Below are 23,183 nucleotides of genomic sequence, written 5' to 3' on the forward strand. Positions count from 1 at the left end.
GTCTCCTCTTTTCAAAAAAGATATACTGGCATTAGAAAAGGTTCAGAGAAGGGGAACTAAATGATTAGGGGTTTGGAATGGGTCCCATATGAGGAGAGATTAAAGAGACTAGAAATTTTCAGCTTGGAAAAGAGAAGACTAAGAGGGAATATGATAGAGGTATATAAAATCACGAATGGTGTGGAGAAAGTGAATAAGGAAAAGTTATTTACTTGATCCCATAATATGAGACCTAAGGGCCACCAAATTAAATTAATAGGTAGCAGGTTTAAAACAAATAAAAGGAAGTTCTTCTTCACACAGTGCACAGTCAACTTGTGGAACTCCTTACCTGAGGAGGTTGTGAAGGCTGGGACTATAACAATGTTTAAAAGGGAACTGGATAAATTCATGGTAGCTAGGTCCATAAATGGCTATTAGCCAGGAAGGGCAAAAAATGGTGTCCCTAGCCTCTGTTCATCAGAGGATGGAGATGGATGGCAGTAGAGAGATCACTTGATCACTGCCTATTAGCTTCACTCCCTCTGGGGCACCCAGCATTGACCACTGTTGGTAAATAGATACTGGGCTAGATGGACCTTTGGTCTGACCCGGTATGGCCGTTCTTATGTTCTTATAGGGCACCTTCTACACGGCGATTGGGCAGTTGACTGACTTTAAATCTAGCTAGCTCTGTTGGTAGAGCATGATGCTCTTAATCCCACCATCATAAATTCAAGCCCCATGGTGGGTGGTAGCAACAGCCCTTAGGTGTCACTCTTCTGCTAATAGTCACAGATCAAAATGAAACAAACTCTCTATGCTCTTTGGCAGGTCATGTTTCTTCTTCTCTCTGAGCTTCACTAGAACATGAAGAGAGAACAAACTGACATTTGCATCCTCTGTTAAGAGAGTATTTTCTCCTCTTCCATTGTACCCCAGGCAAGAAGAGGGGATAATAACCAGTTAACGGATGATTGCAGAAGGAAAAGTTTGGTCTTTATAAATAGGACAATGATCATTTGGTCTCCATGTCCACTGATGGTAGGACAAGAAGTAATTGGCTTTATCTGCAGCCAGAGAGATTCACGTTAGATATTTGGAACAGCTTTCTAATTCTGAGGGTAGTTAAGCTCTGGAATAGGCTCCCAAGGGTGTCTGTGGAGTCTCTATCCTAGGAGGCTTTTAAGAACAGGTTGAACAAACCTCTGTCAAGGATACTCTGCATATACTTGGTCCCATAGACAACCTGCTCTGGCTCTGGTTCCCTCCTTCTGCTCCCTGCCTGGACCGACTGCTGTGGGCACTTGATCCCACATGCCCCCAATGCATCGTCTCTGCTTGGCTCTGCTTCAGAAGTGAGGGCTGGATTTCCTGATCTCTCCAGGGCCCTTGCAGCCCTACAACTCTGTAATTCGATGCCATCGCAATACAATATAAACAACAACAAAAGTGGAACCCCCCCAATCTAACATCTAACAATTCAGCGTGAACTGACATTCCACAGCACAAAGTGACAACACGTAGGAGTGCAAAGCCCGACAATTCAGCACCATGCAAATGAACGCCTCACGGGGCAAAATGACGCACTGTAAAAGAGCTCAGCTCAAACCAGTGCAACACAAGCCAGTGCAAAATCATACAACACGAAACAATGCATCAGAGTGCAAAGTGACACTGTGCAAAACAGCTCAGCGTGGAACAACGACACAGCGCAAACCCACACAACAGAATCATATAGAAAGGTAGGGCAGGGAGGGACTCTGAGAATCAGGACCAAGTCTCCCTAGGCTGTCCCTGGCAGGTGTTTGAAAAACAAAGAAACAAAGGGCACCACAAACTTATGTTTTTTGGATGAGCAAAGAAAAGGGAGTAGCATTGTCCCCCTCAGGTAGCCCCTGTTCAATTCCAGGTCAGAAAACAAAACTCTTCTGCAAGAATATCCAAAAAATATTGTGTTTCACTTTACTTCATCAGTACAGTTGTGTGGCAATTAAATGATGACTCTAAAGTTTCATAAAAGTGTTGGAAATATGGATGTATCTGAGGAAATGTCTTGGAATGAAGGAAGACAAAAACTGATGGGTCGAGAGAACAGGCCCTGTTTCCCCCTGGTTTGGAGCTTCTCTCACAACTATTGGAATAAAAAAGCTAAGCAAATGGTGTTCTATTGTTGCAAAGGAGATTAAAGTGAGGCCATTTTCTGCAGATAGAATTAAATGGTCATGTCAGGAGTGGGATTTGAAACCACGTCTCCATGCAGAGGCCAGAACACCCAATGGATTGGAAAAAAAGAAACATAACTAGCACTTTAGACCAGTCCACCATCCTGATACTACAAAGAAGGTGACTTATCAACCCTAGTTTTCATTAATAGTTGATGAACTCTTTAGGGAGGTCACAATGGCACATCTCTTTCAACTCCTAGAGACCTTCTACAGCACAGCTGATTTTTAGATACACTCACCCGGACCTAAAGTTACATGTTTCCTGGAGCTCCATGAGTTCTGCGGTGTTGGAATCTCCCTGTTCGCTTTTTAAGTGAACAAAAGATGGGTGCTGGCATTCTGAGAGAGTAATGATGAACCTCACAATCCTGCCCTGTGCGCCAGACAGGTAAGCAACCAGCACCCACATCCTCTACTATGATAGCATCCTGTCTGGGAACAACTCACTTACCAACAGCTGGGGTGTGAAATCCTCATTTTTTTGTTGTTCTGTCACGGTAGTTCCCACTTTCCTATTACGTGTCTGTATAATCTCTGTCTGGTTCTGTAACTGTTTCTGTCTGCTGTATAATTAATTTGTTTTGCGTAAACCAATTAATGTGGTGGGTTATAATTGGTTAGAGAATTATGTTACAATATGTTAGGATTGGTCAGTAAAATGATTGATTAAGATAGAGCTAAGCAGAACTCAAGTTTTACTATATAGTCTGCGGTCAATCAGGAAGTAAGGGGGGGAATGCGAATGGGAATTGGGGTAGGGGAATTGGAATTATGTTTTGCTAAGGGGAGGGAATAGGAACAGGGAAGGGGAACAGGGACACAGGCAAGCCTCTGTGGTGTCAGAGCTGGGAAGGGGGATCCTGAGGAAGGAAACTGGAATCATTGCTTGCTGGAAGTTTACCCCAATAAGCATTGAATTGTTTGCACCTTTGAGCTTCGTGCATTGCTGCTCTCTGGTTACGTGAGAAGGACCAGGGAATGGGAGGGTGATGGGACAAACCCTGTAACAAGTACGTCTTTCAGGGTGTGAAACCCCCCAGAACCAGTATAATTAAGCTGACCTAAGCCATGGTTAGATAGTGCTAAATGAAAGGAAAGATTGTTTTGCCAATGCAGCTATTACAGGGATGGAAAACCCCTCCCCTCACTGTAGCAGCTGTCTACTCCACAATGCTACAGCAGTATTTTAAGCACAGCCAGCCTCAAAGGGAGACCAGATCTGGCTCCATGGATGGTCAGGCACTAAGACAGCAGCAATGACAACACACTAATGTTTCCGTAGTTGGCAGGATTCGAACCTGCGTGAGGAGACCCCAATGGATTTCTAGTCCATCGCCTTAACCACTCGGCCACAACTACTTGACGAACAGCTGCTGCCCTATATGATAATTCTGTTCTCACAGAATTGTCACTTCAAATGGCTCAGACCAGCTTCCCCAGCACACTCACGGCTGTGCATTAGTGTAAGTGTGTCCATGGTGAACAGCAAGAGTTCCTGCCCATTTCCCTTCCAGCTGGAGCATGATTAGTGTGTTTGTGGCTAACAACATTGTTATAGATTGTTGTTCATTCCCCACACTGACAATTCAGACAGTCCCTTTCCAATTCGAATCTCCACCATATCATTCCAATAGCCGGGGGCAGGATTTCTCTGGGGCACTGAAATGTTTCAGGGGATCGGTGTGTGAGCTCAGCCTTGCATTGCATCCCTGATGTTTCATGGACTAACAACAGCAGCAGAAGGAAAGAGCCGAGCCAATATCTCCCTGGCAGGGATGCAGGTGACCACGTCCCCTCAGTCTGACCATCGCCATTGCAGGACAGAAGGGTTCACTGGAATCAAATGCCCTGGCTCAGACAAGAGACACAGGGAGGTTTTACTGTTATTGGATCTGTGAAAAGGAAATTGTGCCTCTGTGTGAAATTGAGGAGGGAAATGAAACGTCCACATGGTGGCCCAGTGCCTTAAGGAATGTGGGCGATGGACTCTGTCTGAGAAATGATTTAACAGGAATTTGTATCAATGTATTGCCCTGATTAAAAGCTATGGCTGTAAGGTGCCACTGTTGTTAATACTTGAACCTGCGTGGAGACACCCGAGTGGGTGTCAAGTCCACTACCTTAACGAGAGGTAGCTGATTATTTTGTCAAGATCCAGATTTCTTGGTCAAGGTCTAGTCAATGTCTAGATGACAGAGAAAATAATACACTGATGATAATAAGAAGAATTTAGAAATATTTACAGTTGCTATGGGCATAACTATGATGATTGTTTTATGTTTCACTCTTTATATCTGACACCACCATCATCTTTCCCTTTAGCCTTGTAGGTTACCAAGGGTAAAACTAAACATCTCTTCAGATACAAGGGAGTGTTTGTGTTCATTCCTGTTAGCTACACAGAGGCTTGATGTAGCTGCTTTCAATCCTCCGGCTTTGCCCTGATAAGTAACATTTCAGAGTGTCACTGAACTGAAGGAGGGAGATCATTTTTTGACAGATTACACTTCCTCTTAAAGGTGTTTGTCTGGCTGGCAGCCCTGGTTCCCAGGTCTCTCCTGAGGGAAGAAAGTTTCTGTGCAAAATACTAAAACTTTTAACAGAGAGGAGGAAAAGGCGATGGCCACATGATGGGGCCAGTATGTACCACAACATGATTCTTTTATGTGGGATGACTGTGAAGATTGACTGATCTCCACTTCCTTGGATTTAAAGAGATGTTTAGTTTTGTACTTGAGAACCTGTAAGGCTGAAGCAATTTTATGGATGATGACACTACAATTGAAGGGTTATTTAATGTTGTAGAAATCATTAAAAACACTTAGTTTCAAGTTGAGCTGCCTGTTATTAAAGGCTGGTTTCCCCACGTCAGTTCCATAAGCTCTGCTAGAAAGGCCCTAGGTTCTCTCCTACCTTGGTGGGAACGAAAGGCAATCGTCCCCTGCTGCCCTTGGCTTCAGGCTGATTTTTCTGGGGAGGGGATGTGGAATTGGTTTGTTTGCTATTGAGAGGGAGCCGGGCCAGTTCTCAGGGAGCGAGAACTCCTAGCATCTTCCCAGCCCAACCCAGGCTGCTGCCCTGTCCCAGCCTCTGTTCCCCTGGGAGCCCTGCTTGTTTGACTCTAGAGCAGGCTGGGAGCAGCAGCTGGGGCAGAGGACAGCCTGGGCTGGGCAGATGCTAGGAGCAGAGCACCAGAGGCCTCTACTGGCTCCCTCCTCAGCAGCAAAAAATCAGTCCCCACACACACCCTGGGACAGCAGCCTGGAGCCAAGGACAGTGTCCAGTGCGGGGTTCTCTTTTTCCTCTTCCTGGGGTGAGCAGGGACCTGGGGGTGTTTCTTGCAGGGCAGTTGGAACTGAATTGGGGATCAGGCTTTTAATAACAGGCTGCTCAAGTTCAGACTAATTTTGTTACAATTTTCTTTATAATGTAAAATAATTCAAAAGTAAATGGGCAGGAATGATTGGAACTCTTTTCTCCCTGTCGTACAAAGAAATGGCTTTTTGGCTTTTCATGATACAGGAGTCAGGTTCGTTCAATGTGCAGAATCAATGTGCACAGAAGCCTGTTGTGTTTCATTTCTTTAGTTCTGCTGCCAACATGTGGCCATTTCCTTCCCCTCCTTTCTGTCCAAAGTGAAGAACCCAGTTCCTGCAGGAAGAGAAGGATATCTTTCTTCTTTCCTTCCTCAAAAGCCCCCTTCCTTGGAAAGCCCTTTGCTGGGTCTGGGTGGGGAACAGCCATTCCTGAGGATTAATTTCACACCATATTTGGGTTTGTGTATATAGATTTTACAGCCAGACTAGATCACTAGGTACCTCTGCTCTGACCTGATTCAGAACAGAGTCCAGAGAATTTTACCCAGTGACTCCTACACCCACCCCAAGATCTTCTGGCTGAGCGAGGAGGGCTCATTCAGAAAGTCATCATGTTTGGATGTAAAGGTTTGAAATGATGGGGAAATTGGTCCCTCTTTCAAGTTTCAATGTTGTAACTTCTACATCTAGACCGCGGTGGCCAACCTGAGCCTGAGAAGGAGCCAGAATTTCCCAATGTAACTGCCAAACATGCACCTTTGTATGCAACTACTGAGTCAATTGTGAACCTTCCCATCATTATCCCTCTGAAATAATGATGTGATGGATACTTGGCTGTATATCCCAGTGTGCCCTGCACGTCTACAAGCTGCATTAGCCAATCCAAACATTCGGCACTTGCAGATGGGCACCTCTGTACTGTGCCTGAGTCTTGTACAGCTATGAAAGGCTGGTAGATGCCAATATTTCCCTGTCTTTTTAACCTGCACTAATACCAGGCCAGGCCAGGACTGGGAAGAGAGACAGAGCAGCAGGTTTCCCATATTGTATCCAGTTCCCTTTTTCTTGACCAGTTTCTCCTCTGCATAACTTGTACTTTTTTTACTGTGAGCCTGGCTAACTCAGCTGGTAGAGTGTCAGACTTTTAATCTGATGGTCCAGGGTTCAAGTCCCTGGTCAGGTAATAAACTACTCACTATATCTTTAAACATTGTTCTTCTGATGTCCTCTTTGGTGTTACTTTTTCTCTTCAAGACTGTGCCTTTCCTAAGAAGGGCCTTTGTCTGTGTGGGTTTGAAGGGGCAACTTCCTGACATCCTCACTGTCCTTGCAGCCTGGAGGAATAAAGGCCTCTGGGCACACAGCATGTTCCTCCCCTGCATGCACATGCACACACAGAAAACAAAACAGAATATCTCTAAGGAATTAGAATCACCTGCGGCCTTCCTCTATCCTGCTGGATCCCCAAATGATGATGCTCTTCAGCCTAAACCCATGTCCCCTCTACTCCCAGTGATCCTCAGTCCCAATCCACTGCCCCTCATATGCACACTGCTCCTCACTCCCAACCAGAGCCTACTCCTCTTCACCCTTCTCCTCTATCCCAACCCACAGCCCCCTTCTATTTCCAGTGCCCCTCAATCCCAACGCACAGGCCCCTCCTATTCCCAGTGCCCCTCAATCCCAAACCACGGCTCCCTCCTTCCCTCCAGCAGCAGGTGCTTCAGACTCCCTCAGGAAGATTTTCTTGCAAGGTTTCGTGTATGAATCTGCATGTGGATTTTACAGTGTGTTGGAAATATGTTGCATTGCTTGCCAAAATGATCACTTTTGGCTCGTGTTGGATTCCCAGTCTCCTTGTTATTGGGACAGGAGAAAGAAAGAGTTGTTATCCTTGTTGTGTGAATCAAGGGCAGCACAACTGTGCTTGGCAGACCCCGATTGAAGGACTCACCCTCAATTCAATAGCACTTGGTAGGCAGGGGACAAGGGTTCCAGGACCAAGTGGGCTGGGGTCCCAATACTAAAATTTAGGTGTTAAATCAACTTTAGGACAGGGTGGCAGTGGAGGGATGAGTGAGTTCCTAGACAAGACAGCGATGTACAGTGCCTTCTTATTTTCCCTCTTTTCCACTCAGGATGGCAGGTGAACTCTACAGAGACACCTCTGGGCTTGCACTGACTAAGGACAACAGCTGTGAGTGGAGTAACGGGGGAGCTCATATTTAAGGACTTTTGGTTGCTGGACTTACAAACCGTAGGGATAAGGACACTGCCCGGCTTATTTGTGGGTGGGTCTTTTCCTCGTGGTTTATGTTTATGTGTTGGGGCTGCTCACATGACTTCTGCTAACCCTAGGCTTACATTGCAATGTAGACATATCCTAAGAGGGCATCTATACTGTGATAAAATCCCGCTTACCTGGATGATCTCATTTGGGCTCCTGGGGCTCAGACTGGAGCCCAGGCTTGGAAACCCTCACTCCTTGTGGGGTCTCAGAGGCTGGGCTGAAGCTCAAGTGTCTACACTGTAATTTTACAACCCTGCAGCACAAGCCCCACAAGCCTGAATCAACTGACTCAGGGTTTGAGAATAGTGACTTGGGTGTGTTAATGGCAGTGTAGACATAATGCTCGGTTATGTCCACACTGCAATGAAACACCCACGGCTGTCCTGTGCTAGCTCAGGCTCCTGAGGGTTTTGGCCGTGGGGTGGTAAATTTGCACTGTAGACATCTCAGCTCAAGCTCAATATCGGGCTCTGGGAGCCCTCAAGGTTGGGAGGGAGTTTAGCAAGCAAAAAAGGTAAAATGGCAGTGGAGTAATACGCTGCACTCAGTGGCATTTCTCCATTGTCTATCTGCTTTGGGGCAGTGACAATAACACGTCCTGCTGCATTCGTTATTTCAAAGGGTGGTTTAGGATTTTCATTCTCACACACGGTGCATGAAGCATTGCTCAACCCTTGGTGCAAACTAAATGAGCTGCTCACAGATTCTGACAGCCACAATGAGCAATTGGTGTGAGAGCCCAGACCTGCCCCTGTCCCAGAGGCAGGGGCTCATCTGTGACAGGCTGGACCACTGACCTATCAGCTCTTAACTCCCAAACTTTCAGTAATTCTGTTATCAGTGCCTGTGAGTATAATTTAAACTGCCATACTGGGCTGGACCAAAAGCCCATCAAGCTCTGTGTTTTGGGCATTGGCAGTAGCAAATACCAGGTGCCCCAAGAGTTAATCAACAAGGCACCACTGGGAGTTGAACCCAGGATCTCCTGCTTACAAAACAGGGGTTTTAACCAGCTAAGCCATGGTGCCCACCTGTAATTGAAGCACAGTGTCTGCCCACACCTGTCTCCCTGCCATCCCCACTGGGGCCTGACAAGCTTTGCTTGTGTTTGGATTCTCCAAAGCAGAGAAGCAGGTGAGCTTTTCCTTGCAAGCTCTGTGTGTGTGTGTGTGATTCTTTGGCCAGGTCTGCACTACAAAGTTATTTCAGCATCATTGTATTGCTCAGGTGTGTGAAAAACACACAACACTCCCTTGGTCAGCAGCTTTTGGCTGGTGCACACACCGCAATGCCATGTCTGGCAACAAAACTGCCCTGTTTTGGTGACAAAATAAAACCACCTCGATGAGAGGCCTAGAGCTTTGTGCAGCAAACTTAAAGTGACAAATTGTCAGTGTAAATGCTGCTGTTCATTATATCACCACAACTGGCCTCCACCAGTATCCCATAATGCCCACTGTGAACTCACCCGCCCTGCATTCCTGCTACAGAGGCTGGGCCCCTCCCCTTTCATAGTTCCAGAAAGTTCTGACAGCTGAGCCGCTATCTGCACTGGGATTAGATTGATATACTGCATTGCCAGCCTAAGTAACGTAATTACACCAACCTAATTTTGTAGTGTAGATCTGTCCAAAGAATCACACACACACCTTGGGAGCAAAACTTCACCTGCTCTTCTGCTTTACAGAAGCCAAACACGAGCAACATTTGTCAGGGCCCAGTGGGGATTGCCAGACAGTCAGGTGTGGGCAGACACGGTGCTTTAAGTAACAGCAGGTACCATAGCTTAAGTGGTTAAAGTACCTGTTTTGTAAAGAGGAGATCCTGGATTCAACTCCCAGTGGTGCCTTGGGGAGTGGCTTTTGGGGCACCTGGCATTGGCTACTGATAGAAGACAAGATTCAGATGGACCTATGGTTTAAATTACACGCACAGGCACTGATAATAGAGTTACTAAAAGTTTGGGTGTTAAGAGCTGATAGGTCAGTGGTCCACTCCCCTCAATGCAGTTTTACTATTTCCACTTGCTAAACTCCCTCCAAACTTCTATGAAATTGCAGGGCAGACATATGGGCTTGAGCCCAACCTCTGAGGCCCCACAAGGGGTGAGGGTTTTTGAACCCAGGCTTCAGTGTGAACACAAATATCTGCACCACAGTTTTTAGCCCCTCAGCTTTACGTCTATGAGCCCAAGTCAGATGAGCCAGGCCAGCCCTGCTGCCATCTTTATCCCAGGAGAGATGGACTCTAAGGGTACATCTCCATTGCAATGGAAGCCCAGGTGTGGCATGCTGTGCTCAAAGCAGCACCCTGGAAGCCCCATATTCACCACTCTCATATAATGATCATATGGTTTGTACAAGTCTGCCTTGTGAGGATGGACACTGCTTGATTCACATCCTAGCAAAGGAGCTTCCTAACAAGCTGGAAGAAACGATGAAAGAAGGGTAGAGACACCATGACTTGGCCTCTCTCCTCCATAACTCAACAGCTGGAAACACACCTGGAGGACAAAGACTGAGCTGAACTGATTCAGAAATCAGAAGAGAATCCTAATAATACATTCAAACCAAATTCCCCAACCAGACTAGTATTGGTTTTTCAGCAGGATTCCTGGGCCCAGCCTTGTTGCGGTTACGAGGACTCTGCCACACATGAGAGTAGAAAGAACGTCCTTGGGGTCAGGCAGGCCTCTGGTAAGGGGGTGGGGACTGAGATCCTTTCTCTTGCCAATTGCACCAGGGTCATGTATAAACCAGGGAAGTTCCCCACAATAGCCAGACCAGAACCCCCTGTACACTTGCCCTCTGTACTCATTGCTTCTCTGTCTCTCCTCCCCTCAGCTCTGCTGCTCTCCCTCTGAGCTTTCTCAGCACCTGGCCCCACAGCGCTTCCTGCCAGCCAGAGACTGCATGTCCTAGACCTGTTCCTGTGGATGTGGCCTCTCTCCTGATTCCTGAGGAAAGGAACCTTTCCAGGAAATGGCCATGGCTTCTGGGAATCAGCATGTGGCTGGTGGACAGCACCAGGAATCATTTGGTTCCTGACACACAAGGCAACTAAAAAGCTGAGTACCCAGACAAGGACTTGAAACCTGGCCCTTCAGAGTAAAAGCCTGATGTTTTACCAACTGAGCTACCTGGGCTTGTTTAGACCATTTTCACCATTCACCACAAGAGCAAGCAGGTAGGCAAAAGAGAGGCAAAAAAAGTCCTAGGAACCCTTCATGTGGCCTAATGGATAAGGTATCTGAGTGTGGATCAAAAGATTGAGGGTTTGAGTCCCTTGGTGGTGGTTTTTCTGCAGTTTTACCTTTGTGCTGAAAGTCCTGCTCCCTGCAGGGTTGGAACCTCTTCTTGGCTGCTCAGGCCAATGCTCTGGCTTCAGCTAGAGCCCCGGGAAGGAGTTGGGAGTTGGGTGTCACAAAGGCGGGGGCATGAGCCCCAAGTGCTTCCAGTCTAGCCTTTGCCATTCCTGGCTTGCCAAAGAAAGTGGGCGACTGCCCGGGCCGGCGTGTGCGCCTGTCCCTGTGCTGGAGGGTATTTGCTACATAGCATTTTCGGAGCCTGGGTGTTTCTCTGCTTCTCGCCAGCTCAGGAAAAGCCTCTTGGGATAAAATCTCCTGCCCCACTGCAAAAGTGAGCACCGTGAGTGGGACCAGTCAGAGGCCCCAATATAAGGGCTGGCCCTGCTTTCTTACCATCTTGTGATGTTGGCCACAGAACATCAGCAGCTGCCCCGCATGCTGGTGACCTTCAGTGGGTGTTTGGCATGGCAGGGAGCAGCCTGGCTGGGTGTTTTTGTGCCTGTCTGAAGGCCACACATAGGCATGGTCCTGCCCTCCTCTAGGCCTGACCTCAGTTGCTCTGTGGCTTTTAAGACTTCCCTTGGAGCTGTCAGCACCAGCTGCCTCTGCTCTAGTTGCCCAGAGGAGGAGAGGTGTGTTGGGTCACTTTTACAGATGCCCCTTCCCTGGTACTGCCCTTGCTCAGCTGCACAGAGGAGCTTCCATCCCCAGTCCCTGCCCAGCAGCCCTCTGGCACCATTCCTGAGGGCTGCCCTGCCTCACTTTCTTCCTACCATATTGGGAAAGACAGCTCTCATCATTAAAGGTGAGGTGGGCCAACTAGGGGCAGAAGCTCATTCTGTGTTTTCCTACTGCAGAGCCCAAGCTCAGGAACTCATCTTGGGTGCAGACATTGCTGTGCTCCCAGAAAACAAGCCTTCCCTGCACACACAGGGCCTGTCAAAGCCTGGGAGTGAACCAAGGACCTTCAGATTTTCAGTCTAGTGCTTGCCCGACTGAGCTACTTTAACAGTTCCATGATAGCACTTGGGCCTGTTGCTTCTCTGTCTGGGATGTTTTTGTCAGCAGTTGCACACAGAAAGGACAGGAAAACGAATGGCTGCTTCACACCCCCACCGGAGGAACCCGGCACCCTTAGCTGTGGTGAGTAAGAAGTGTCTGTTGGCTGGCAGGGTCTGTCCCCCAGGAACTGGAACAGCAGCTGACACCTCCCCCTCAGCTCCAGGCTGTAGGAAATGCTCATTGCCTGGCTGCATGGGTGGATGCTGCTCCGTGCTCTGGAGAGCATCTGTATTGGTTTGTCAACCCCGCATCTTCACTGAGCCAGTCTGGTAAGGTCCCAAGTGCCCCCTCCGGCCTGGCAGCTGAGAGTCTGTGCAGACATCAACCCCCCTGCCAGTCCCACAGGCAGCAGCAGCGCCAGCTCCCCCAGCACCACAGGGGCACTCAATGAACTTCCTGTGGGGAAATGGCTCCTTTTTGTCCAGCTGCTAGAGTGAGAGCCAGGAGAGAGCAGTGTCTGGCTCACCATGCAGGAGAGAAGAGACCTGATGAGTGTGGATCTCCCTCAGTCTCCCCTGGAATGCTGGTCAGTTTTATTGTTACTGTGATAGTCAGCGTTTCCCTTCAGGGCCGGCCCTAGAGGGGTCTGGGGTCCGGGACAAATCCCTCCTTTTGTCCCCAGGCCCTGCCCTACCCCCCCGCACCCCTTTCCCATCTCTTCCCATCCTGCACCTTTCTGCCCCATTCCTCTCCCACCCCCACCTCTTCCCGTCCCTGCTCCTTCCCCTCCCCACCCAGCGGCTCCTGCACCCCACTGAACAGCTGATCACTGGCAAGTGGAAGGTGCTGAAGGGGAAGAGGAGGAGCTTGTCAGCAAGGCCTGTAGTGGGCGGGCGGGGAAGCTGGCTGCCAGTGGGCGCTGAGCATCTATTTTTTCTTTGTTGATTCTGCAGCCCCACAGCTCCCATGGAGTCGCTGACTTGGCTTCTTTCGCACTGTAGAGAGAGGAGCAGAACCAGGGCTATGGCTGATATATGGGGCACCAGGTGAGTGGCAGAGGCTTCAGGTGCTGAGAGTTTCCCTGACACCTCAGGGACACAGTGTGAGATGGTGTCCCAGGGATCTCTATGAAAGGAGCAGAACAGGATTTACTTGGGGTGGGGAGAGAACTGAGAGTGTCTGAGTGGGTTGCAGAGAGGTATTGCCCAGGTGAGATACTGGCTAAAACACAGGCCTTGCTGTGAGCAAGATTGGAACCTGCACAGGGGAACCCTATTGGAGTTGGTGCTGGGAACTAGCCAACCAACCCCCCCGCATACGCACTAAGTTTTAGTAAAGGGCCAAGAGCCCCCTTACACAAGCAGCCCCATGAGGGTCACCGATGTGCAGAGAAGGCAGCCTAAGCTGGTCCCATGGTGTAATGGGCAGCACTCAGGACTCTGAATCTTGTAATCTGAGTTCAAATCTCAGTGAGACCTTATGGTAAAGCCCCACTGCTCAACTTCCCTGTTTCTAGGTGTGTAAGAATGAATCTTTCCCCTCCTGTTGGGGTGACTCACACCTCCAAGAGCCACATCTTTGGCTAGGGTGTCCACAATGGATTAGGGCTCTAGAACTTGCTATGCTGATGGTCAGGGCTGGCTTTAGGAAGTGCAGGGCCCAATTCAAACACTTTCTGCAGGGCCCTGGCAGGGATAACTTAAAAAGAAAAAAGTGTAAAAAAAAAGCCTTCCATGTACTATTTACTTTCCATAACTATATAAATAATAAAATTGTTTATTATGTACATTGCATCATATATGCTGTTGATTGGTTATTAACGACTGCTGTTTCACATGTGTGGGTCCCCGCCACTCCCTGGGGGTGTGCACATGTGTGGGTCCCCGCTGCTTCCTGCCCCCCTCATTGAAGCAAGTGTGCAGGTTAATGGCCTGGGAATTGCAGAGTGGCAGTGGACATGGGGCTGGTTAAAAGCAGAGCAGGGGCTGACTGGAGGTAGGGTCTGGCTGCAGGCAGGGCAAGGGGTGCAGGGCTGGCTGGAGACAGGGGAGTGTGGGGCGGGCTGGCTTCAGGCAGGGCCTCAGGGTGGTGCAGCAGGGGTTGGCAGGGCTGGAGACAGGAGTATGGGACTGGCTGGCGTCAGGTAGGGGGGTGCAGCAGGGGTTGGCTGGAGACAGGGCAGGGCGGACAGTGCAGGGCTGGTGCGGGCAGGGGTGTATGGCAAGGGTTGGCTGGAGAGAAGGCAGGGGGTTTGGTGGGGCTGGCTGTGGGCAGGGGGTGCAGAGCTGGCTGCAGGCAGCGGGGGGTGGGGCTGGTGCGGGCAGGGCAGGGGGTGCAGCAGAGGCAGCAGGAGCCCTGGCCCTTTAAATAGCTGTCAAGCCCCCCGCTATCCCAGGGCTCTGGGGGCTATTTAAAGGGCCTGGGGCTCTCCTGCTTCTACCCCGCCCCAGACCTTTTAAATAGCTGTGGGAGCCCTGGGGAATGCATGGGGGCGGCGGAGCTCCGGCAGCTATTTAAAGGATGGGGTGGCAGAGGCAGCTGGAGCCCTAGCCCTTTAAATAGCTCCCAGAGCCCCCTGCTACCCCAGGGCTCTGGGGGCTATTTAAAGGGCCTGGAGCTCCAACCGGGGGCACGGGACTTGTCGCGCTCTGGCCGGAGGTCCAGATGGGGCCACGGGGCTTGAGGTGCTCGGGCCAGAGCTCCAGCTGGGGCCGCGGAGCTTTCAGTGCTCCGGCCAGAGCTCCAGCTGAGAGAGCAGGGCTGTGGGGCAGCCACGCTCCCGCCGGCGCTTTGGTCAGGGGAACGGGGCCATGGAAACCCCAGAGCAGACTGCAGCCGGGGTAAGTAAAAAAAAATTTAAAAGGCGCCTAAAGCGTGGGGCCCTCTTAGGCGCGGGGCCCGATTCCCAGGAATCAGGCAAATCGGCCTAAAGCCGGCCCTGCTGATGGTTAGGATTCTTGCTCCTTCACCTGCTGTCCACAGGCTTGGCTCTTGTGCTTCCTACCATACGTTTCCTCTGGCCCACATGGCGCTTGAAGAAAGGAGTGCCAGGGCTGGGATTAATAGTCAGGGCTTGGCAGGAGGGAGGAAGAGTCCCAGGCTGGAGCCCCACACACCTTCCCTCCTCTGGGCACCTAGAGCAGAGGCAGCCCAGCTCTGTCTGCTGGATACCTCAGCAGAGTAGGTGAGTTCATGTAAATACAGTCTGGTCCCAAAGCCTCCTCCCAACCCTGGTCATCAGTAGCTGCCAGGGGAGAGCTCGTTCACACCTCGCTTACAAATCATCATTTGAAATTCTAAGGTTGGCCAACACTGCCGAAGCCAATACACCGACATTGTCAGCAAACGCAACAGCTGGGTGAGGAAACCCGGCTTTGTCCAGACTTTCCAAACCTATTTTACTTTCTCAGGTACAAGTACTTTTCATACGTTGTATCTGCTTTTAAAGTGTGTGTTAACATTTCAATTTCCATTCAAATTTGCAACCAATGACAACATTGGCAACGTTGCATGTAACTAGCTGACCACTGAGGGAAGGGGTGTTGGGGAAATTCAGGGAAGGGGATGCACAACCCCCTGACTAGGGGGCGTATAGGGAATGCCCAGTTTCACTGAATTGAGTCTCCTACTGCAGCACCTGAGTAGGTTACATCAGAGAGGAGCTGCAATGTCTAGGCAGTGGGATGCCTGTGCCTTTAAGAGCCCAGCCCTGGGAAGCCCATGCTGAGAGGTGCTGCCTGTGAGAGGGGAAGTAAAAAAGCCCTCTGCTCCCCCCACTCATGTTTGCAAACACTGGAGTCTCAGCCCCCCGGGTAACTGTTACCCCTCTGCCCCTGCCTGTGCCAGGGTTTAACCCTCTGGTAGTGCCTCCCTCTGGGCTTAACTCCGGCTCCTCCCCCCCTCCCTGACTTTGCCCTTCAGTCCCTCTCCTAACTCTGCCTCCAGCTGCTTGACCCCCTGACCAGTCAATTTTCACCCCCTGCTCAGACCCTGGCCACCCCCTCCTCTGATTTGCCCCCCTTTGCCCCTTTTTAATCCCTGTAAAAAGTAGGGGGTGCTGGGTCCCGTTCTCTGCCTGCCCAGTGCTTAAAGTGCCCCATGATCTTGTGGATCCTCCACTCCCCTCCCACATGTGAGGGGAGAACCCAGGAGTCCTGGTCCCCAGCCTTGCCCACCCCGGGGGGGCGGGGGCAGCGAAGCCTCGGGGCGAGGGAACCAGGCCCGCACCCCACGCGCCGAGTCTCTGGCCCGCGCTCTCTCCGCCAATCAGGGAGCGGGGAGGGGCGCGGCGAACTGACGAGCTACGGCCCCTCCTCCAATATAGGCCGCGCTTGAGAGGGAGAACTACGCTTCCCAGTGTGCTCCGGGAGGGGGCGCGTTGCCTAGCAACCGTTCGTCACTTCCGCTCTGAGACGAGCCAGGAACTACAACTCCCAGCCTGCCCCGGGGCGCTTCCGTCCTCTCGAGCCCAGGAGAGGGCGGGTCCCTGGGTCAATCGGACACCTCCCGCCCCGCCCTCCCCAAGCTCCGGCTCCTGACGCGAACTCTCGTGTCCCGGGGTCTCGGCCTGGCCCCGCCCCCCGCAGCGCGGCGCCCCCCAGTGCGGTGGGGGCTGCCGGGCGCCTGCTCCTCCCCTGGGCTCGTCTGTGCCGCCCGGATGTGCCCCGCGGGGCTGCCCCACTCGGGGGGGGGGGGGGGGCGTTGGGTGGAGCCCTATGGAAACACGGGGGTGGGCAGGGCTGGGAGCCAGGACTCCTGGGTTCTCCCCCAGCTCGGGGAAGGGGGGGGCTAGGGGTTAGAGTGGGGGAGGGGCAGGGCTGGGAGCCAGGACTCCTGGGTTCTCCCCCAGCTCGAGGAAGGGGGGGGCTAGGGGTTAGAGTGGGGGAGGGGCAGGGCTGGGAGCCAGGACTCCTGGGTTCTCCCTCCAGCTCGGGGAAGGGGGGGCTAGGGGTTAAGAGTGGGGGAGACGCAGGGCTGTGAGCCAAGACTCCTGGGTTCTCCCCCAGGTCGAGGGCGGGGGGCTAGGGGTTAGAGTGGGGCTGGGGCAGGGGCAGGGCTGGGAGCCAGGACTCCTGGGTTCTCCCCCAGCTCGGGGAGGGGGGGCTAGGGTTAGAGTGGGGGAGGGGCAGGGCTGGGAGCCAGGACTCCTGGGTTCTCCCCCAGCTCGGGGAAGCGGGGCTAGGGGTTAGAGTGGGGGAGGGGCAGGGCTGGGAGCCAGGACTCCTGGGTTCTCCCCCAGCTCGGGGAGGGGGGGCTAGGGGTTAGAGTGGGGAAGGGGCAGGGCTGGGAGCCAAGACTCCTGGGTTCTCTGCCAGCTCGGAGAGGGGAGTGGAGGTTAGGGGGTAGAGTGGGGGAGGGGCTGGGAGGTCTCCTGCCCAACAGGCAAATCCAGGAGCTGGTGTCGGGCAGCAGGTCACTTGTGGGCCCCGAGTGTCTGATCTGGAAACAGCTGCCTGTCCCAACACCCGGGGACTGCAGGGGGCTGGCAACCGTCTCCTTGTACCTGAGAATTATCCATACACCCCAGGGGTGTGAGCCCTGCGCTCCCCTGTCAGTGCCTGGGGCACAGAGCCATGTATACGAGTCACTCTCTGTGTGGGGATGTCAGTTCATACAGCCTTTGCTGGTGCTTTTTCTGTAGCCTGTTGTCATAAACAGATAGCTAAGGGTTAATTATTCTTATTAATGGTTATTGGTTATTGGTTATTATTAATTAATGGTTTCTTTTCTTTGGTATTTGCATGAATATAAGTGCTGAAGTGCTTTGATTTGTATTCTTTTTGAATAAGGCTGTTTATTCAATATTCTTTTAAGCAATTGACCCTGTATTGTATCATCTTAATACAGAGAGAGACATTTGTACTTATTTTTCTTTCTTTTTATATAAAGCTTTCTTTTAAGACCTGTTGAAGTTTTTCTTTACTTCAGGGAAATTGAGTCTGTACTCACCAGGGAATTGGTGGGAGGAAGAAATCGGGGAGATCTGTGTGTTGGATTGCTAGCCTGACTTTGCATTCCCTCTGGGGGAATAGGAAAGTACTTTTTGTTTCCAGGATTGGGAACAGAGAGGGGGAGTCTCTCTGTGTAGTTTCACAGAGCTTGTGTCTGTGTATCTCTCCAGGAGCAACTGGAGGGGGGAAGGGAAAAAGGATTATTTCCCTTTGTTGTGAGACTCAAGGGATTTGGGTCTTGGGGTCCCCAGGGAAGGTTTTTCAGGGGGACCAGAGTGCCCCAAAACACTCTAATTTTTTGGGTGGTGGCAGCAGGTACCAGGTCCAAGCTGGTAACTAAGCTTGGAGGTTTTCATGCTAACCCCCATATTTTGGATGCTAAGGTCCAAATCTGGGACTAAGGTTATGTCATGGTGGCAGCGGTGGGATATAGACAGAATCCAGAAGCCAGTGGAAATATTTTATTTTTCTTTTCTCTGCTAAGGGCTTTTTAGCAGAGAGAGAAACAGTTGGTTTTAAAAGGGAACCAGAGAGAATTTTTTTTTCTGCTCTCTCTGGCAGTTTGTGGCTTGCATAATAAGCAAGAAGCCATTACCAAACTGTTAAGGGTCTTTTGTCATGCAATAGCCCTCCCATTAGGAGGCAAGTACCAGCACTTATATGCATGCAAATAAAGTGGTTTTTCTGGTTTCCCTTCATTGAACATTAGCTAGAGAGAGAAAGGGAAAAAAGGCACTGTTGCTAGGCAGACTCCAGGAGGCAACAGAGAACCTGCAGTTCAGAAGATAAACACCGGAGGGCACCCCAACACAAGAAAACAGGAACCATGACTTCTAAGGCAAAAATCGAGGCCGAAGAACAAATCAAAGAAGCTGAACACAGGCGAGAGATGGAAAAACACAAACAGGAACTGGAAATAAAACAAAAAGAGATGGAGATGAAAGAAAAGGAAGAAAGCATCAAACTGGCAGCCTTCCAAAGAGAACAGGCAGCCCAAGAGGCAGCACACAAAAGAAAACTAGAAGAAGAAGAGTTCGCCCACCGAAAGAAACAAGAAGAAGAAGAGTTGGCCCACCGCCGAGAAATGGAAAAGCACCAAAAAGAAATGGAAAAACAACAAAAAGAGAATGAAGAGAAGGAAAAACAGAGAAAACATGAACTGGAGTTGGCAAAAGCTGGGCTGCATGTGCCAGCCAACCCTAACAACCCGGCGCCCATTATTGCTCCACAGCACAGGAAATTTCCCACCTACAAGGCAGGTGATGACACCGAGGCCTTCTTGGAAAATTTTGAAAGAGCCTGTCTTGGGTACAACATCCCCGAAGACCAGTACATGGTAGAATTGAGGTCACAGCTCAGTGGACCTTTAGCAGAGGTGGCAGCTGAAATGCCTAAGCTGCAAATGAATGACTATAAACTTTTTCAAACCAAGGCCAGATACCGAATGGGGATAACTCCAGATCATGCCCGTCGGCGCTTCAGAACCCAAAAGTGGAAACCCGAGGTGTCATTTCCCAAACACGCCTACTGCATTGCAAAAAACTATGAGGCCTGGATAACAGGAAACAACATTCAAACCTTGGAAGAACTGAACCTCCTCATACAAATGGAGCAGTTCTTGGATGGTGTTCCTGAAGACATCACACAGTACATACAAGATGGAAATCCCAAAGATATCGCTGAGGCGGGGGAGATTGGAGCCAAATGGATGGAACTGGCAGAAAGCAAGAAAGCTACTGTCAAGGGGAACGATTACCCCAGGGGGCACACAGACCATAAACCCTACAACCGAGGACAGCCAAAGACCCCACATACCACCCAAGTAAAGCCACAGATACCCTACCCTTCAACCTCACCAGTCTCCAGTAACTCACCTCGGCCCAGTGACCCATCAGATGGAAGATGCTTTAAGTGTAATGAACTGGGACATATCAAGGCCACGTGTCCCAAGAACACCATGCGAGTGCAATTCATTACACCACCATCACACCAAAGATCCCCAGGCCCGGATGCCTCTCAAATACCCTTGGAGCGAAGGGAAAATTTGAGAGTGGGCGGAAAGAAGGTTACTGCGTGGAGAGACACGGGGGCACAAGTGTCAGCTATCCACCAATCCTTCGTTGACCCCAAATTCATCAACCCAAAGGCCAAAGTTACAATTTACCGCTTCATGTCACAAGCTGTAGACTTGCCTACAGCTCAACTGCCTGTCCAGTACAAAGGCTGGTCAGGAATGTGGACTTTTGCAGTCTATGACAATTATCCTATCCCCATGCTACTGGGGGAAGACTTGGCCAACCAGGTGAGGCGGGCCAAGAGAGTGGGAATGGTTACACGTAGCCAAACCAGGCAAGCTTCCAGACCCATTCCTGTTCCTGAGCCGTCCACAGAGGCCCCGTCTGTGTTACCAGAGACCCAGACAGAGGTAGTGGACCCGGATTCCATGCCAACCACTGAAACAGCCACAGCACCTCCAGTCCCAGGCCCGGAACTGGAACAGCAACCAGCACCAGCGATTGCAACCCCATCTTCAAACTCAACGCCAGTGGGCGCCAGCGAGCCACAACTGGCAGAAGCAACAGACAGCCATACCCAAAAGGCTCAGCCAGAGCCTGAAATACCCTCAGGTGCACCAGCGGAGAGCGGTTCACCAGCAATGGAAACAACCCCATCACCTACATCGCTTCCAGAGGGACCAAGCCCAAGTCCACAGTCTGAGGAAGAACTGGTGACCCCAGCCTCAAGGGAACAGTTCCAGACTGAGCAGGAAGCAGATGACAGCCTTCAGAAAGCTTGGGCGGCGGCACGGAGCACCCCACCGCCTCTCAGCTCTTCTAATCGATCCCGGTTTGTTATAGACCAAGGACTTTTATACAAGGAAATTCTTTCTGGTGGACACCGGGAAGAATGGCAGCCGCAAAAACAGTTGGTGGTTCCAACTAAGTACCGGGGGAAGCTCTTAAGCTTAGCCCATGATCATCCCAGTGGCCATGCTGGGGTGAACAGAACCAAGGACCGGTTGGGGAAGTCCTTCCACTGGGAGGGGATGGGCAAGGACGTTGCCAAGTATGTCCGGTCTTGTGAGGTATGCCAAAGAGTGGGAAAGCCTCAAGACCAGGTCAAGGCCCCCCTCCAGCCACTCCCCATAATTGAGGTCCCATTTCAGCGAGTAGCTGTGGATATTCTGGGTCCTTTCCCAAAAAAGACACCCAGAGGAAAGCAGTACGTACTAACTTTAGTGGACTTTGCTACCCGATGGCCAGAAGCAGTAGCTCTAGGCAACACCAGGGCTAACACTGTGTGCCTGGCCCTAACAGACATCTTTGCCAGGGTAGGTTGGCCCTCTGACATCCTTACAGATTCAGGGTCTAATTTCCTGGCAGGGACCATGGAAAAACTGTGGGAAACTCATGGGGTGAATCACTTGGTTGCCACCCCGTACCACCCTCAAACCAATGGCCTGGTGGAAAGGTTCAATGGAACTTTGGGGGCCATGATACGTAAATTCATCAACGAATTCTCCAATAATTGGGACCTAGTGTTGCAGCAGTTGCTGTTTGCCTACAGGGCTGTACCACATCCCAGTTTAGGGTTTTCACCATTTGAACTTGTGTATGGTCACGAGGTTAAGGGGCCATTACAGTTGGTGAAGCAGCAATGGGAGGGGTTTACGCCTTCTCCGGGAACTAACATTCTGGACTTTGTAAGCAACCTACAAAGCACCCTCCGACACTCTTTAGCCCTTGCTAGAGAGAACCTAAAGGATGCTCAAGAAGAGCAAAAGGCCTGGTATGACAGACATGCCAGAGAACGTTCCTTCAAGGTAGGAGACCAGGTTATGGTCTTGAAGGCGCAACAGGCCCATAAGATGGAAGCATCATGGGAAGGGCCATTCACGGTCCAAGAGCGCCTGGGAGCTGTAAACTACCTCATAGCATTTCCCAATTCCTCACTAAAGCCTAAAGTGTACCATGTTAATTCTCTCAAGCCTTTCTATTCCAGAGATTTACAGGTTTGTCAGTTTACAGTCCAGGGAGATGATGCTGAGTGGCCTGACGGTGTCTACTACGACGGGAAAAAAGACGGTGGCGTGGAAGAGGTGAACCTCTCAACCACCCTGGAACGTCTGCAGCGGCAACAAATCAAGGAGCTGTGCACTAGCTTCGCCCCATTGTTCTCAGCCACCCCAGGACGGACTGAACGGGCATACCACTCCATTGATACAGGTAATGCTCACCCAATCAGAACCCCACCCTACCGAGTGTCTCCTCATGCCCAAGCTGCTATAGAACGGGAGATCCAGAACATGCTACAGATGGGTATAATCCGCTCATCTACCAGTGCCTGGGCATCTCCAGTGGTTCTGGTACCCAAACCAGATGGGGAAATACGCTTTTGCGTGGACTACCGTAAGCTAAATGCTGTAACTCGTCCGGACAACTATCCAATGCCACGTACCGATGAGCTATTGGAGAAGTTGGGACGTGCCCAGTTCATCTCTACAATAGACTTAACCAAGGGGTACTGGCAAGTACCGCTTGATGAACCTGCCAAGGAGAGGTCAGCATTCGTCACCCATGCGGGGGTGTATGAATTCAATGTCCTTCCTTTCGGCCTTCGAAATGCACCCGCCACCTTCCAGAGGCTGGTAGATGGTCTACTAGCTGGACTGGGAGAATTTGCAGTTGCCTACCTCGATGATGTGGCCATTTTTTCAGACTCCTGGCCCGAACACCTACTACACCTGGAAAATGTCTTTGAGCGCATCAGACAGGCAGGACTAACTGTGAAGGCCAAAAAGTGTCAAATAGGCCAAAACAGAGTGACTTACCTGGGGCACCAGGTGGGTCGAGGAACCATAAACCCCCTACAGGCCAAGGTGGATGCTATCCAAAAGTGGCCTGTCCCAAGGTCAAAAAAACAGGTCCAATCCTTCTTAGGCTTGGCCGGATACTACAGGCGATTTGTACCACACTACAGCCAAATCGCTGCCCCACTGACCGACCTGACCAAAAAGACCCAGCCAAATGCAGTTAAGTGGACTGATGAGTGTCAAAAGGCCTTTACCCAACTTAAGGCAGCGCTCATGTCTGACCCTGTGCTCAGGGC

General features: G+C 50.8%; 2 long non-coding RNA genes and 3 other non-coding genes across 5 annotated transcripts in view; 3 read left to right on the forward strand and 2 right to left on the reverse strand.

Moving 5' to 3' along the window:
- The window catches only part of LOC127041584 (uncharacterized), a 102,569-nt gene that overhangs the window by 16,778 nt on the left and 62,608 nt on the right, over positions 1-23,183 (forward strand). The window lies entirely within an intron of this gene.
- Positions 1-23,183, forward strand: part of LOC127041590 (uncharacterized) — a 49,062-nt gene that overhangs the window by 8,723 nt on the left and 17,156 nt on the right. The window lies entirely within an intron of this gene.
- TRNAS-AGA (transfer RNA serine (anticodon AGA)) lies at positions 3,485-3,566 on the reverse strand. Its single transcript has one exon. It is a non-coding gene; the product is annotated as a tRNA-Ser (tRNA).
- On the forward strand, positions 6,635-6,707 carry TRNAK-UUU (transfer RNA lysine (anticodon UUU)). Its single transcript has one exon. It is a non-coding gene; the product is annotated as a tRNA-Lys (tRNA).
- TRNAT-UGU (transfer RNA threonine (anticodon UGU)) lies at positions 8,769-8,842 on the reverse strand. The gene has a single exon. It is a non-coding gene; the product is annotated as a tRNA-Thr (tRNA).

Source organism: Gopherus flavomarginatus (genome assembly GCF_025201925.1).
Source record: "Gopherus flavomarginatus isolate rGopFla2 chromosome 13 unlocalized genomic scaffold, rGopFla2.mat.asm SUPER_13_unloc_3, whole genome shotgun sequence".
Classification (NCBI taxonomy): domain Eukaryota; kingdom Metazoa; phylum Chordata; order Testudines; family Testudinidae; genus Gopherus; species Gopherus flavomarginatus.